Source organism: Nycticebus coucang, chromosome X (genome assembly GCF_027406575.1).
Source record: "Nycticebus coucang isolate mNycCou1 chromosome X, mNycCou1.pri, whole genome shotgun sequence".
Classification (NCBI taxonomy): domain Eukaryota; kingdom Metazoa; phylum Chordata; class Mammalia; order Primates; family Lorisidae; genus Nycticebus; species Nycticebus coucang.
In genome coordinates, this window is record NC_069804.1 from 46,798,570 (window position 1) to 46,816,337 (window position 17,768).

Sequence of the window (17,768 nt, forward strand, 5' to 3'; positions counted from 1 at the left end):
CGTGCCCCAGAATCAGTGCTGACAGCCGCAGCTCGGGGACTGTCCTCTCACCTCTAGAAGTCACCCAAGAATCTGAACTCCTTGGGGACAGGCTTTTAGACCTCAGAGAGAGTGGAGGGAAGTGCCTGGTGCTCAGAGTTGCCGGCAAAGGATATTTACAGTTTTATACAGTTTTATGTCCGGCAGGAGAACGCCTAGGCACCCTAGTAAGGGAGGTAGGTCCAGATTTTAGTAGGTTTCTCCGGTGAAGTGTAGTGGGAGGGTCTTTGATTTCTGCCCGTTTGTTTGTGGGGTTCTTAAGCCAATCGGGGGGGGGACTCCCATCCGCTTGGTGGTGGGTTTTGTACCTTTTGTTTGTGTCCTTGTGGTCGCAGCTCTCCTCAGTGTGGTTGATGTGCGTTCTTCAACTTTCTCGCTTGGTGCTGCTTGAATCCATGTGGTTACTTGCTAAATTTTCGTCCCTTAACTCTCCTTCAGGGCAGGGGCCTCTGTGGAAAACTGGCTTCAGTTTGCCATCTTGTCTCCGCCCCACCGACCTAATTTTCATAGAATGGCTATGTACTACATGTATGAATCAGTACAGTAGGCCTAGTTCCTTATGTTGACTGCTTTCATATGTTGAGCAGTTTGTTACAGTCCCTTGGGTGGTCAATTTACAGAGGTTCTACTATAGATACAAATTTCATCACACCATTGGCTTCCGTGGTTCTGAGGCCTTTGAACTTTGACTGAACCACCCTACTGGCATCTCAGAGTATCCGGTTTGCAGATGGCCTGTCATGGGACTTCTCAGCCTCCATAATCATGTGAGCCAGTTTTCCTACTAATCCCCCCTCATACCTCTCTCTCTCTCTTTCTCTCTCTCTCTCCATCATATCTTATTGATTGTGGAGAACACTGACACCTTTGATTCCTTTAATCATTATGTACCCTCTCTGAACTTTGGCAACTATTTTTGGAAGGATTAGCCATAGGCTACTGGAGTTGCTTTGCTCATGGGCACTGGAACAGGAAGTACCTGGAGGTTTTATCTCACTTCCACTCATTCCTGGACCCTACAACCTTTAGGCAATGACTGATGGGTGCCAGAAAATAAAAGCCAGTTCTTTTGTCCCAAGGCAGGACAAACTCTGAATTGTAATTTGTTCACAGATCTTCTTGCAGGATCAGGCTGAGGCTAGACATCACTTGAATTTTCACTTTTGCTTGGCTTCTCCTCGTCTATTGTGTTCCACTTACTCCCTTGACAGTTTTTCCTGGAATCCCTTTTTAAAATAAATCACATGCACACTAATTTTTTTTTATTTTATTTTATTGTTGAACACTAATTTTTAAATTAGAGTCTGCTTCTGGGGAACATAACCTAAGACACATCTATCTCCTTAGATATTCTAATATCTTTCTGTGAATTAAGGTAGAACATTAGAGAGTAGGACACTTGGGCTAAATGGTGTAGTCCTACAGAATCAGAATCTGCACATTAAAGAGATCCCTATGAGATGTGTGTGGACATTAACATCCTGGAAGCACTTTTCTGAGAAAGAGCCTTATGAACTGGTTTAAAAAAAAGTAGGATATTGTAATAGATAAAAAAACACACAATAACTAAGAAAATGCTGTGAAGGCTATGTTAACCAGTTTGATGAAAATATTTCAAATTGTATATAAAACCAGCACATTTTACCCCATGATTCCATTAATGTACAGAGCTATGATTTAATAAAAAATATTATTATAATATAATCAACATTAAAAATTATTAATGATAAAAAAATGCAAGAAATTGAAAAACTTGTGGGAGAATTACTGGGTTATTTGCACTTTATAATATTCTAATGCAATTTAAATAATCCCAAAGTAGAGAAAATTATAGAAAGCTTTTAAGTAATTTTATGAAGTAGGCTAAACCACAGTATCAGAACTTAATAAAGAGTAAACACTCAGATAGAAAGTTTATTAAATAGTCTAGTGAATATATAGAAATGAAAATCTTGAACATAGCATTAAGAAACTGAATCTAGCATGAAAATAAAAGAATACACCACAATAAAATAAAGTTTATACTAGGAATGAAAGGGTTATTTGATACTTTAAAATTTACTAATATAATTTATCATATAAAGAGAAAAAATCCAGAACTTCAATAAATGTCCACAAACTCAATAATTAATATGATAAAATTAAATATCCACTAATTATGAATATAGTACATGTAGTAAACTGGGACAAGAAAAAACTTAACATGATAAATGTCATATTTTGCAAACCAACAACTTACATCATTGTAACAGGTTTTTCAACTGAAATCAGGAACAAGTTAAGGACTCAAAAAATCAATCCTTTTTTATTTCTTGTGAGTCCTGGACAATACAATAAAACAAGAAAAGAAATAGGAGGTATAAATATTGAAAAGGGGACAGTGTCAATGCATTTTTTATTTTTTAACCTATCTGAAAACCTCGAGATGATCATTTATGAAAAGATAACTACCAGGAAGTGGCAGAGAATATATACACAAGTATCAATAATTTTCAAATAGTAAAAAATAAATTTTATTTCATTCACAAAATGGGCAATAACATACTTACAAATGATTTTAACAAGAAATGTCCAGTACTATGCAGAGAACAACCCCAAAATGCTAAAAACAAACAAACAAAAGTTCAATATAGAAAAAGACACGTTTTTGGATAGGAAAACCATTATTGTCAGTGTTCATTCTTCCCAGTTTCTTTTCTAAATATGATACATTTCTAATCTCATTCAATACCAACTGAACATTTTTGCAATTTGACAAGTGCTTTTAAAGTTTATCCAAAGTAATAAATATGCAAGAAGAATCCACAATATTTTAAAAAGAAAAATAAGAAAAGACTTGAAACCAAATATTGAAATATAGCACAAAGCAGCTGGCCTGAGTGTGGTGGTGCTTAGAACTAATTGATCAGAACCAGTTACACATTCCTTTGTTCCTTCTCTACTCTTACTGCTTCACTTGACTAGACAAAAAAAAAAAAAAAAAAAAAAAGAAATTAAAAGAAAGAAATATATTGTAAAGCCATGATTTGAACAATGTGGTATCAATTCAGGACTAGATAAATCAAAAACGATATACAATAATCTTAAACATATTGTGCTTTTCTATTAGAAGACTACAAATAAAATTGGGAAAATATCATTACTACATACAAAGTGAAAAAATAAATATAATGAAGAGTTTTCACAAATCAAAAAATATATAACAAAATTAAAATGGGCAGAGGCCATAAAGAGCAATTCACAAAATTTAAGAAAACTTTACTTCTTTACAAATGAAATTAAAACTAAAATAAAGGTGAGGTATACATCTCCTTTTGTGTATCAAACTGACAAGAATTAAATAAGATGACACACCAAGAGTTGATAAGTGTGCAAGCAACTGGTACCTTCAAACACAGCTGGCTGGACAGAGTATGCATTTTATAGTATTCTGTATCAAAAAGTGAGAATTCATATTAAAGACTTTCAAATTTTGAACTTTGATCTTATGGGAAATTGTCCTAAGGAAATATTTATAGATTTTTCTAACGATTTATCCATAGATAGGTCCATTGCATCATTTCTTGTAGTCATTGATTTTGAAAAACTAAATAACCAATAATAAAGAATTGTCTCAATAAATACATACCTTTAAAGAAATACATAGAAGCTATTAAAATAATTTATTAAAAATAATATTTAATAACATGGAGAAATTTATATAACATATAGTTTTAAATATTATGATTATTATTTTGCAGTTTTTGGCTGGGGCCATGTTTGAACTCCCCACCTCTGGTATATGGGGCCGGTGCTCTACTCCTTGAGCCACAGGCACCACCCTAGTTTTAATTATTAAAATTGGAAAATACTATGCAGTTTGAACCTTTGCTAAAAATTATATTCATGCAAAATAAAAGACAAAACACAACGTACACACTGGAATGTTCATAATGGCTTTCTCTAGGTTTTGGAATTTTAGATTATTTTTCATGCTTTTTTTTGCAGTTTTTGGCTGGGGCAGGGTTTGAACCCACTACCTCTGGTACATGGGGCCGGTGCCCTACTCCTTTGAGCCACAGGTGCTGCTCTTTACATATTTTTATTTCCTGCTTACCTGTATATTTCAGGTTTTATTTAATGAACACATGCTCTTTTATAATCAGAAATTATGAATGCATCACAATTAACTTTTTAAAATTTGAAAAGTAAAAATAAGCAGTCTTTAGAACTCCGAATATACCTTACTGAACATATGTTATCAACGTGTTTGTCACTATGAAATGCTTCCTTTAGGGAATACCGGGGAGAAATCCTCAGTTCTTACACCAACTGATGATAGTTGATTTTGTCCTGAAAAGTTGACCTATTTTTATCTGATGGATCCTATCAACCATGTAAACTAGAAAATTGGAAACAATCTAAATCCATTTCTGTAAACAAGAATATTTTTGTGTTATGCCACTGTTCCACTTTAGAATCTTGTCATCTTGTATTTAGTGGCATCATAGCTCATGGCAACCTCCAACTCTTGGGCTCAAGTGAACCTCTTGCCTCAGTTTTTCTATTTTTAGTAGAGATAGGGTCTCACTTTTGCTCAGGCTGGTCTCGAACTCATGAGCTCAAGCTACCCACCTGCCTCGGCCTCCCAGAGTGCTAGGATTACAAGTGTGAGCCACCATGCTTAGCCTTGTATTTTGTGTATGCTGAGACATCAGCTTAAGTCCATTCAGGAAATACACAAGATCTGTGTAAAGGAATGTATCTATCCACTAAAGGCCCTGAAGTGATAAGAGAATTCCACAGCATGCAAGAACCGTAGAGGAGGGTCTGTGCTAAGCCTACAGGAGTACTCACCCCTTTAAATAACTAGAAATAGTAGGTCATTCATTCCCTCAACTAACATTTGTTGAGGGGGTCTATTATGTGCCAGACATTGTTGTAGGTGCTGAGCATCACACAGTGGGTGGTAACAAAATTGCACAATTTCTTCTGTTATGGGCTAAATTTTACACAATCACCTTCCTTGATTTATATGTTGAAGTTCTAACCCCCAGAATCTCAGAATGTTATTGCATTTGGAGATAGGGTCTTTATAGAAGTAATTAAATTAAAAGGAGGTCATGAAGGTGGCCATTAATCCAAGTAGACTAGTGTACTTATAAATAGGGGAAATTTGGACATTAACATGCATAGAAGGGAAGATGATGTGAAGACACAGGGAGAAGACAGACTTCTATCTGCAAGCCAAGGAGCGAGGCCTCAGAAGGAACTAACCCTGCTGACACTTTAATCTCAGACTTCAGCCTTCAGAACTGCGAGACAATAAATCTTTGTTGCTTCAGCTACCCAATCTGCAGTACTCTGTTTTAGTAGCCCTCCAGATTGATATACCTGTCATCAAGGGCATAAGGACTGGGCATATACCCAGAAGACCAAAAATCACATCATAACAAAGATATTTGTACCAGAATGTTTATTGCAGCCCAATTCGTAATTGCTAAGTCATAGAAGAAGCCCAAGTGCCCATCGATCCACGAATGGATTAATAAATTGTGGTATATGTACACCATGGAATATTACGCAGCCTTAAAGAAAGATGGAGACTTTACCTCTTTCATGTTTACATGGATGGAGCTGGAACATATTCTTCTTAGTAAAGTATCTCAAGAATGGAAGAAAAAGTACCCAATGTACTCAGCCCTACTATGAAACTAATTTAGGGTTTTCACATGAAAGCTATAACCCAGTTACAACCTAAGAATAGGGGGAAGGGGGAAAGGGAGGGGAGGGAGGGGGGAGGTGGGTAGAGGGAAGGGGATTGGTGGGATTACACCAGCAGTGCATCTTACAAGGGTATATGTGAAACTTGGTAAACGGTCTGTGAAGCTAGTGAATGATGCCCCATGATTATATCAATGTACATAGCTATGATTTAATAAAAAAAAATAGAAAGCAATTTCCATAAAAAAAAAATAAAATAGGCAAGCAAATAAATATGTAGTTACAAATTGTCAACTGTCCAGATAGGGTGCTCAGGAAAGGCTGCCCTGGGGGTGCACAGGTTAAGCTATATAACAAGAAGGATGAGAGGGACTGGCCTGTGAAGAGCAGGGAAGTATCCTAAGTAGAGAAGCAGCAGGCACGCAGATCCTGGGTAGGGAAGAACTGAGCTGTTTCCAGAAACCAAGAGTGACATTGAACCAGGTCTATGAGGAGGCACTGGTAACATACATCAGAATCCACTCTGACTTATCTGTTTGAGCAGGTGTGGTGAAGTGTCTTGGGTCCTCGGTACCGAATATGTGCTCTGTCATTCATTATTAACGCACTCAATTTCCTCATTATAGAAAGTCTCCCATTACAGAAAGTCTCTTCAATCACAAATGAATCTAGAAAGTCTGGTAATAAGAATAGAAAAACCTTCTTTCAGAATTCATTCTTAATTTTGGTAAGATATTCATTTTCTGTACAACTTTTTCAACTACTTTCTCCTTCCAAGAAGCTCTTGCTCTTCCTGGTGTCTCTAAAACTTCTAGATCACAGCCTGATTGTGGTAGAATGCCTGAAGATGTGGTCACCAAGTCAGTCATTAGCAGAAGGCGAGCAGGCAGAAAGACTCTGACCCCATGGTGGTATGTGGGTGAAGGTTTGCACCTGAGAGCTTCTTTAAATAACTTTTATTTTCCTTGTGCCCCTGCAGTCATCCATTAAGCAATGGGGTGCACACATTCAGTTGTACATGCCCCCTCTGTCTGTCACTGAGGACTTATCGCCTTGTTTTCCTCTGTGATCTATATCCTAATCACCCCATGGAGCTGGCACCCAACTCTTGAGCAGGCAGATACTTAGCTCTAACACTATCTTCTGACTCGGAGCAAGGTTTTATTCTCAGCACCAAGTCCCTAAAATGCTTATTTGGTTAGCAGCAAATGTCCACTATGCAGTTATCAAAATTGATGTTATTTAAGATTCTATTGTATATCAAACTGATCATTCAGTTAGTAAATTAAAATAGATTGGGCTCTTTAAAGCTATAGTTTTTTTATTTTTATTTTACTTTTTTTTATTGTTGGGGATTCATTTTTATAAGTCTTGATTTTGAGCAAACTTCCATGTTTACTTTACATCCAGTACAAAGATGAGACTAAAATGGCTTCAAGATATTCATTCCAGTTAAACTAAAGTTGATTTTTAAAACATCTACTGCAAGTCACTTTTCAAATAAGTGAACAGGAAGGAATTCTTTAAGAAGAAAAACACTGATCTAAGAATATTATGAATATGCTATGCAATTAAAAATGTAATATTGCAGCTAGATTCTCAGCTAATCCTTTTGTGCATTTCTACTGTGGACATATGGCCTTGAGAGTCCATCTAGCAATATCAGTAAATAATGGTTGAGCACAGCTGATAGAAATCCCAGTTAGAAATATAAATTAAAGTAAGGTTGATTTTGAACATACTACCTTGCCAGTTTGTCATAGGATGCTAAAATTATTACTACTTCTCATTTGCATGCCCTTCTTTGCATATTGTAATTGCATATTGCAATATGCATATTGAAAATTGCATATTGCAATTTACCCCTTCCAGTCACAGGTATCATCAACTCAGGGAAGAAAGAATTGTTAGAGCAGGGAGGAGGAGCAAGATGGCGGCCGAGTAACAGCTTCCTTGCAACTGAGCATGATGAATCTGGGGAGATAAGATTCCAGGCATCTCCGGCTGGTGGGATCTGCCCATAAACATCCCTTTGAGGACACAGGGAGTCAGTGAGAGACTCCTGGACCCCAGGAGGAGGACAAAAGCTGGCAAGTGGTTGCTTGTGTTCATTCGGTCTAATCCCACCCACAGATGTAAGTACAGTGGCAGTGAGATTGCAAACTAGAACGGCCTTACTTGTGAGCTGCTTTGTTTTTTTGGACTTGGCACTGAGTTGTACTACTTTGGGAGAACTTGGGCAAGAGTGCAGAGGACTTTAAGCATTGTCCAGGGCCCCAGACTGAACCGCTGAGGCAGACGGAGCTAATAGCGTTTAGCTGTGGGCTGCGTGGAGCCATTGTGGGAGAAATGCCCTGGCAAGTTCCACCCTCAGGGTCACAGAGCAAGGATCAGGCTGGAGGTAGTAATCCAGGAACTGAGATGCATTGCAGCCTTAGCCCTCAGGGGCATAAGTGAAATCGGTTTTGGCACACTGGTTAAGTGGATAGCCACTTCAGGAGTGATCCCAGTGACAAGCACTCTCCTGGGAAAGCTTCTGCTTAGCGAAGTTTAGCAGTTTAAAGTGCCTTTTACATGGGCTGAGGAGAGATTTAGGGTCTCCACTTTAGGCTCTCTATCCTGTGGGGTTTGAGAAATCAGCAGAGGCCTCCAGTCTCCATCTTGTACAGGCATATCAGCATTGTGATTAACATCTCATATCCCAGAAGATTAGCTGTTGCCCAGACAATATTCAGCAAGAGATATATACTACTTCGTTTTGGGTTTTTTTTTTTTTTTTTGGTAGTTGTTGTTATCTTGTTTTTTAATTTCAAGATTTTCCCTATAGATTTTCTTTTCTTTTTTCCCTTTGCATTCTTCATTTTTCTAGTTTAAATATAATTTCCATTGTTGCCTTTTTCAACAATTAGAACTTCATTTTTGCTAGTGTTTCACCCCTATTATTTGGTTTTCCCCCCAATTTTATCTGGTAAAATTTTCTGTTTGCTTATTTTGGTTTGATTTACAGAATTTTTGTCTTTCCTCTACTTGGTGGAGGTAGGTGACTGTGTCCAAACAGGCTAGCAAGGAGCTGCTGACCTCAAGGGAACCACCCAACCTGGCACCCCCAGAGTTTGGAGGGTTTTTAAGGTTGGGTCAAAGCACACCAAAAGTGTATACCCTACTGTACACTTATATTGCTCTGTCTCCTTTTTTCTGTGCCCCTCTTCTTTTTGTCAATATTCCCTTTTACCCACCCACTCTCCTTTCTCTTTTTTTCTTTCTTTTTTCCCTTCTTGCTCTTCAACCTTTTCATCCTTCTGGTCCTGTACCAAAAGGACTCATCTAAACCCTGGTCCAGAGGCACAGCAACTTAAAGACCAAGAGGAAGTGAAAGGAAAATTAGGGCAAGGAAACAGATAAAAGAAATCACTCATGAGGAAGAATCAGCAGAAAAATCCTGGTAACATGAAAAACCAGTCCAGAGCAACCTCCCCAAGGGAATGTGAGGTAGCTACTGCAGAGGATTCCACCTATAAAGGAACATTAGAAATGACAGAAAGGGAATTTAGAATACAGATGATAAAAACAATGAAGGAAATGATGGAAACAATGAGTGAAGCTGCTGATAAAATGGAAAATAACCAAATGGAAATCCAAAAACAGAATCAAATAAGAGATGAACAATATGAAAAATATAGAAAGGATATAGCAGAGCTGAAGGAACTGAAGCAGGCAACTGGAGAAGTTAAAGATGCAATAGAAAGTATCAACAACATATTAGACCATGCAGAAGAAAGAATTTCAAAGGTAGAGGATAAAGCTCTTGAGATAACTCAGATAGTTGAAGAGGCAGAACAGAAGAGAGAGAAGGCAAAACATTCACTGACAGAATTATGGGACTTTATGAAGCATTCACACATACGAGTGATAAGTATCCCAGAAGGGGAAGAAGAATGCCCCAGGGGAAGAATGCCATACTAGAGAATATTATAAATGAAAATTTCCCAAATATCACCAAAGATTCTGACATATTCCTTTCAGAGGGATATCGGACCCCAGGTCGCCTCAACTCTAACCGAGCTTCTCCAAGACACATTGTGATGAACCTGTCCAAAGTCAAGACAAAAGAAAAGATTGCTCAAGCTGCCAGGAGTAAGCACCAGTTGACCTACAGGGGAAAATCTGTCAGGGTGACTGCAGACTTCTCTAATGAAACTTTCCAAGCAAGAAGACAATGATCATCTACCTATAATACATAAACAGAACAATTTCCAGCCCAAAATTCCATATCCTGCTGAGCTAAGCTTTAAAATTGATGGAGAAATAAATCATTTACTGATATACAAACATTGAGGAAATTCACCACAACAAGACCAGCTCTACAGGAAATAATTCAACCTATTCTACACACTGACCATCACAATGGATCAGCAGCAAACTAAGAACTCAGAAATTATTATTATTATTTTTTCTTTTTCTTTCTTTTTTTTTTTATTAAATCATAGCTGTGTACATTGATATGATCATGGGGCATCATTCATTAGCTTCACAGACCATTTGACACACTTTCATCACACTGGTTAACATAGCCTTCCTGGCATTCTCTCAGTTACTGTGCCAAGACACTTACATTCCACATTTACCAAGTTTCACATATACCCTTGTAAGATGTGCCGCTGGTGTAATCCCACCAATCCCCTTCCCTCTACACACCTTCCCCCTCCATTCCCTCCCTTTCCCCCTTCCCCCTATTCTTACATTGTAACTGGGTTATAGCATTCATGTGAAAGCCATAAATTAGTCTCAGAGTAGGGCTGAGAACATTGCATACTTTTTCTTCCATTCTTGAGATACTTTACTAAGAAGAATATGTTCCAGCTCCATCCATGTAAACATGAAAGAGGTAAAGTCTCCATCTTTCTTTAGGCTGCATAATATTCCATGGTGTACATATACCACAATTTATTAATTCATTCGTGGATTGATGGGCACTTGGGCTTTTCCCATGACTTAGCAATTGTGAATTGGGCTCCAATAAACATTCTGGTACAAATATCTTTGTTACAATATGATTTTTGGTCTTCTGGGTATATGCCCAGTAGAGGGATTACAGAATTGAATGACAGATCTATTTTTAGATCTCTAAGTGTTCTCCATATCTCTTTCCAAAAGGAATGTATTAATTTGCATTCCCACCAGCATCTCTGGTCTTGGGATTTTGTGATATAGGCTAGTCTCACTGGAGTCAGATGATATCTCAAAGTAGTTTTGATTTGCATTTCTCTGATGATTAAAGATGATGAGCATTTTTTTCATTTGTCTGAAGGCCGCACACCTGTCTTCTTCAGAGAGTTTCTCTTCAAATCCCTTGCCCAGCCTGCGATGGGATCCCTTGTTCTTTTCTTGCTAATGCGTTTGAGTTCTCTGTGGATTCTGGTTATTAAACCTTTGTCAGAGACATAACCTGCAAATATCTTCTCCCATTCTGAAGGCTGTGTGCTCGTTTTACTTACTGTGTTCTTGTCTGTGCAGAAGCTTTTTAGTTTGATCAAGTTGCAGTAGTGCATTTTTGAAGCTGCTTCAACTGGCTGGGGGGGTCCTACTCATAAAATACTCGCCCAGACCGATTTCTTCAAGAGTTTTCCTTGCACTGTCCTCTAGTATTTTTATAGATTCATGTCTTAAGTTTCAATCTTTAATCCAGTGAGAGTCTATCTTAGTTAATGGTGAAAGGTGTAGGTCTAGTTTCAGTCTTCTGCAGGTTGTCAGCCAGTTCACCCAGCACCATTTGTTGAATAGGGAATCTTTCCCCAGTGAATGTTTTTAATTGGCTTGTCAAAGATTAAATAACGGTAAGTAGTTGGATTCATCTCTTGGTTCTCTATTCTTTTCCAGACATCTACTTCTCTGTTTTAGTGCCAATACCAAGCTGTTTTGATCACTATCGATTTGTAGTATAGTCTGAGGTCTGGTAGCGTGATTCCTCCTGCTTTGTTTTTTATTTCTGAGTAATGTCTTGGCTATTCGAGGATTTTTCTGATTCCATATAAAATGATCTTGTTTTTTCAAGATCTTTAAAGTATGACAGTGGAGCTTTAATAGGGATTGTGTTGAAATTACATATTGCTTTGGGTAGTATAGACATTTTAACGATGTTGATTCTTCCCAGCCATGAACATGGTATGTTTTTCCATTTGTTAACATTTTCAGCTATTTCTTTTCTTAGAGTTTCATAGTTCTCTTTATAGAGATCTTTCATGTCCTTTGTTAGATAAACTCCCAAATATTTCATCTTCCTTGGCACTACTGTGAATGGGATAGAGTCCTTAACTGTTTTTTCAACTTGACTATTGTTGGTGTATATAAAGGCTACTGATTTACGAATGTTGATTTTGTAACCTGAGATGCTGCTGTATTCCTTGATCACTACTAAGAGTTTCGTAGTAGAGTCCCTAGTGTTTTCAAGGTATACAATCATATCATCTGTGAAGAGTGAAAGTTTGATCTCTTCTGACCCTATATGGATACCCTTGATCACCTTTTCTTCCCTAATTGTGGTGGGTAAAACTTCCATTACAATGTTAAAAAGCAATGGAGACAATGGGCAGCCTTGTCTGGTTCCTGATCTGAGTGAAAATGATTCCAATTTAACTCCATTCAATACGATGTTGGCTGTGGGTTTGCTGTAGATGGCCTCTATCAGTTTAAGAAATGTCCCTTCTGAGGAGGCGGAGCAAGATGGCAGCCGAGTAACAGCTTCCTTGCATCTGGGCACCGTGAGTCTGGGGAGATAGGACTCCAGGCATCTCTGGCTGGTGGGAACTGCCTATCATCACTCCTATGAAAATACAGGGAGTCAGCGAGAGACTTCTGAACCCCAAGAGGGGGACTAAAACAGTGGAAAGCTGGCAAGTGGTCACGTGTGTTCAATCCGTCTAAACCCGCCCACAACTGTAAGTTCAGTAGCAGCGAGACTGCAAACCAGAAAGGCCTTACCTGTGAACTGTTTTGATGTCCTTGGACTTGGCACTGAGTTGAACTGCCTTGGGGAAGGCCTGAGCGGGAGTGCGGAGAACTTTGGCCATTGTCTAGGGCCCCAGTCTGAGCCGCTGAGCCAGACGGAGCTGATAGTGTTTGGCGGTGGGTCACACGGATCCATTGTCAGTGATCTGCCCCAGCAAGCTCTGCCCTCAGGGTTGCAGAGCTAGAAACGGGTGGGAGCTGGTAACCCAGCAACCAAGTAGCCTAAGGGTGGGGTCTGAGCCGCCTTGCAGCCCTAACCCTCAGGGGCAGAGTGAGATCGGTTTTGGCACACTGAGTAAGTGCATAGCCACTTCAGCAGCGATTCCAGCGAGAAAGCTGGGAAAGCTTCTGCTCAGCAAGTTTACAAGTTCAAAGTGCCTTTTAAGTAGGCTGAAGAGAGATTTAGGGTGTCTACCTGCTGGGGTTTGAGAAATCAGCAGCCTCCAGTAGTATCAGAACTGTGACTAACATCTCATACCCCAGAAGACCACGTGTTGCCCAGACAATATTCAATAACATATACAAACTGCTTTGTTTTTGGTTGTGTATTTTTTTCTTTTTTTTTTTTTTGTTTGGTTGTTTTTTTTGTTTGTTTATTTTGACGTTGCTGATGTTCTTTTGTTTTTTTAATTTCAATCTTTTCCACACAGATCCCTTTTTCTTTCTCAATTTTCCTAGTTTAATTATAATTTCCCATTGCTGCCTTTTTTAATAACTTCAACTTCATTATTGCTAGTGTTTCTACCGATATTATTTGGTTTTTCACCCAATTTTATCCCTGTAAAGTTTTCTGTTTGCTTGTTTTGGTTTGATTTATAGCATTTTTGTCTTTCCTCTCTACTTGGTGGAGGTGGGGTACTGTGTCTGACCAGGTTAGCAAAGAGCTGCTGACCTCAAGGGAACAACGCAACTGGGCACCCCCAGAAGGTGGGGTTTTTTAAGGTTGTGTCAAAGTACCCTACTGTACACCTATATTGCCCTGTCTCCCTCTTTCTGTGGCTCTCTTCTTTTTGTCAATATTCCTTATACCCACCCCCTCTCCTTTCTCTATCTTTCTTTTTTTCTTATCACTCGGTCCTCCTTTCTTTCATCCCCGTTTTTTTGCTCTTCAACCTTCTCACCCTTCTGGTCCTGTAACCCTAAGTCCACAGGCACAAGAACTTAAAGAGCAAGAGGAAGTGAAAGGAAAATTAGGGCAAGGAAACAGATAAAAGAAATCACTCATGAGGAAGAATCAGCAGAAAACTCCAGGCAACATGAAGAACCAGTCTAGAACAACCCCACCAAGGGACCATGAGGTAGCTACTGCAGATGATTCCACCAGTATAGAAATGTTAGGAATGACAGAAAGGGAATTTAGAATACACATGTTGAAAACAATGAAAGAAATGATGGAAACAATGAAGGAAACTGCTAATAAAGTGGAAAATAACCAAAAGGAAATCCAAAAACAGAATCAAATAAGAGATGAACGATATGAAGAATATAAAAAGGATATAGCAGACCTGAAGGAACTGAAACAGTCAATTAGGGAACTTAAAGATACAATGGAAAGTATCAGCAACAGGTTAGACCATGCAGAAGAAAGAATTTCAGAGGTAGAAGACAAAGTTCTTGAGATAACTCAGACAGTAAAAGAGGCAGAAAAGAAGAGAGAGAAAGCAGAACGTTCACTGTCAGAATTATGGGACTTTATGAAGCGTTCCAACATACGAGTTATAGGAATTCCACAAGGGGAAGAAGAATGCCCCAGAGGAATGGAAGCCATACTAGAGAATATTATAAAAGAAAATTTCCCAAACATCACCAAAGATTCTGACACACTGCTTTCAGAGGGATATCGGACCCCAGGTCGCCTCAACTCTAACCGAGCTTCTCCAAGACACATTGTGATGAACCTGTCCAAAGTCAAGACAAAAGAAAAGATTCTGCAAGCTGCCAGGAGTAAGCGCCAGTTGACCTACAGGGGCAAATCCATCAGAGTTACCGCAGACTTCTCTAATGAAACTTTCCAAGCAAGAAGACAATGGTCATCTACCTTTAACCTACTTAAACAGAACAATTTTCAGCCCAGAATTCTGTACCCTGCTAAGCTAAGCTTCAGAATTGACGGAGAAATCAAATCATTTACGGATATACAAACATTGAGGAAATTCGCCACAACAAGACCAGCTCTACAGGAAATACTTCAACCTGTTCTGCACACTGACCACCACAATGATTCAGCAGCAAAGTAAGAACTCAGAAATCAAAGGACAAAACCTAACCTCCACACTGATGCAAAAGATAAAATTAAGCAATGGACTCTCACCAAATAAGACGAATAGAATACTACCACACTTATCAATTATCTCAATAAATGTTAATGGCTTGAATTCCCCACTGAAGAGACATAGATTGGCTGACTGGATTAAAAAACACAAGCCATCCATTTGCTGTCTGCAAGAAACACACCTGGCCTCAAAAGACAAATTAAAGCTCAGAGTCAAGGGTTGGAAGACAATTTTTCAGGCAAACGGAATTCAGAAGAAAAGAGGAGTTGCAATCTTATTTTCAGATACATGTGGATTTAAAGCAACTAAAGTCAAAAAAGACAAAGATGGTCACTTTATATTGGTCAAGGGAAAACTACAACAAGAAGACATTTCAATTCTAAATATTTATGCACCCAATTTAAATGCTCCCAGATTCTTGAAGCAGACCTTACTCAGTCTGAGCAATATGATATCTGATAATACCATCATAACAGGGGACTTTAACACACCTCTTACAGAGCTGGACAGATCCTCTAAACAGAAATTAAACAAAGATGTAAGAGATTTAAATGAGACCCTAGAACAACTATGCTTGATAGATGCATATAGAACACTCCACCCCAAAGATAAAGAATATACATTCTTCTCATCACCCCATGGAACATTCTCCAAAATTGATCATATCCTGGGACACAAAACAAATATCAACAGAATCAGAAGAATTGAAATTTTACCTTGTATCTTTTCAGACCATAAGGCACTAAAGGTGGAACTCAACTCTAACAAAAATGCTCAACCCCACCCAAAGGCATGGAAATGAAACAATCTTCTGTTGAATAACAGATGGGTGAAGGAAGAAATAAAACAGGAAATCATTAACTTCCTTGAGCATAACAACAATGAAGACACAAGCTATCAAAACCTGTGGGATACTGCAAAAGCAGTTTTGAGAGGAAAATTCATCGCTTTAGATGCCTACATTCAAAAAACAGAAAGAGAGCACATCAACAATCTCACAAGAGATCTTATGGAAGTGGAAAAAGAAGAACAATCTAAGCCTAAACTCAGTAGAAGAAAAGAAATATCCAAAATCAAATCAGAGATCAATGAAATTGAAAACAAAAGAATCATTCAGAAAATTAATGAAACAAGGAGTTGGTTTTTTGAAAAAATAAATAAAATAGATAAACCATTAGCCAGACTAACTAGAAATAGAAAAGTAAAATCTCTAATAACCTCAATCAGAAACGATAAAGGGGAAATAACAACTGATCCCACAGAGATACAAGAGATCATCTCTGAATACTACCAGAAACTCTATGCCCAGAAATTTGACAATGTGAAGGAAATGGATCAATATTTGGAATCACACCCTCTCCCTAGACTTAGCCAGGAAGAAATAGAGCTCCTGAACAGACCAATTTCAAGCACTGAGATCAAAGAAACAATAAAAAAGCTTCCAACTAAAAAATGCCCTGGTCCAGATGGCTTCACTCCAGAATTCTATCAAACCTTCAAGGAAGAGCTTATTCCTGTACTGCAGAAATTATTCCAAAAAACTGAGGAAGAAGGAATCTTCCCCAACACATTCTATGAAGCAAACATCACCCTGATACCAAAACCAGGAAAAGACCCAAACAAAAAGGAGAATTTCAGACCAATCTCACTCATGAATATAGACGCAAAAATTCTCAACAAAATCCTAGCCAATAGATTACAGCTTATCATCAAAAAAGTCATTCATCATGATCAAGTAGGCTTCATCCCAGGGATGCAAGGCTGGTTTAACATACGCAAGTCTATAGACGTTATCCACCATATTAACAGAGGCAAAAATAAAGATCACATGATCCTCTCAATAGATGCAGAAAAAGCATTTGATAAAATCCAGCATCCTTTTCTAATTAGAACACTGAAGAGTATAGGCATAGGTGGCACATTTCTAAAACTGATTGAAGCTATCTATGACAAACCCACAGCCAATATTTTACTGAATGGAGTAAAACTGAAAGCTTTTCCTCTTAGAACTGGAACCAGACAAGGTTGTCCTCTGTCACCTTTACTATTCAACGTAGTGCTGGAAGTTCTAGCCAATACAATTAGGCAAGACAAGGAAATAAAGGGAATCCAAATGGGAGCAGAGGAGGTCAAACTCTCCCTCTTTGCTGACGACATGATCTTATACTTAGAGAACCCCAGAGACTCAACCACAAGACTCCTAGATGGCATCAAAAAATACAGTAATGTTTCAGGATATAAAATCAATGTCCACAAGTCAGTAGCCTTTGTATACACCAATAACAGTCAAGATGAGAAGCTAATTAAGGACACAACTCCCTTCACCATAGTTTCAAAGAAAATGAAATACCTAGGAATATACCTAACGAAGGAGGTGAAGGACCTCTATAAAGAAAACTATGAAATCCTCAGAAAGGAAATAGCAGAGGATATTAACAAATGGAAGAACATACCATGCTCATGGATGGGAAGAATCAACATTGTTAAAATGTCTATACTTCCCAAAGCTATCTACCTATTCAATGCCATTCCTATCAAAGTACCTACATTGTACTTTCAAGATTTGGAAAAAATGATTCTGCGTTTTGTATGGAACCGGAAAAAACCCCGTATAGCTAAGGCAGTTCTTAGTAACAAAAATAAAGCTGGGGGCATCAGCATACCAGATTTTAGTCTGTACTACAAAGCCATAGTGCTCAAGACAGCATGGTACTGGCACAAAAACAGAGACATAGACACTTGGAATCG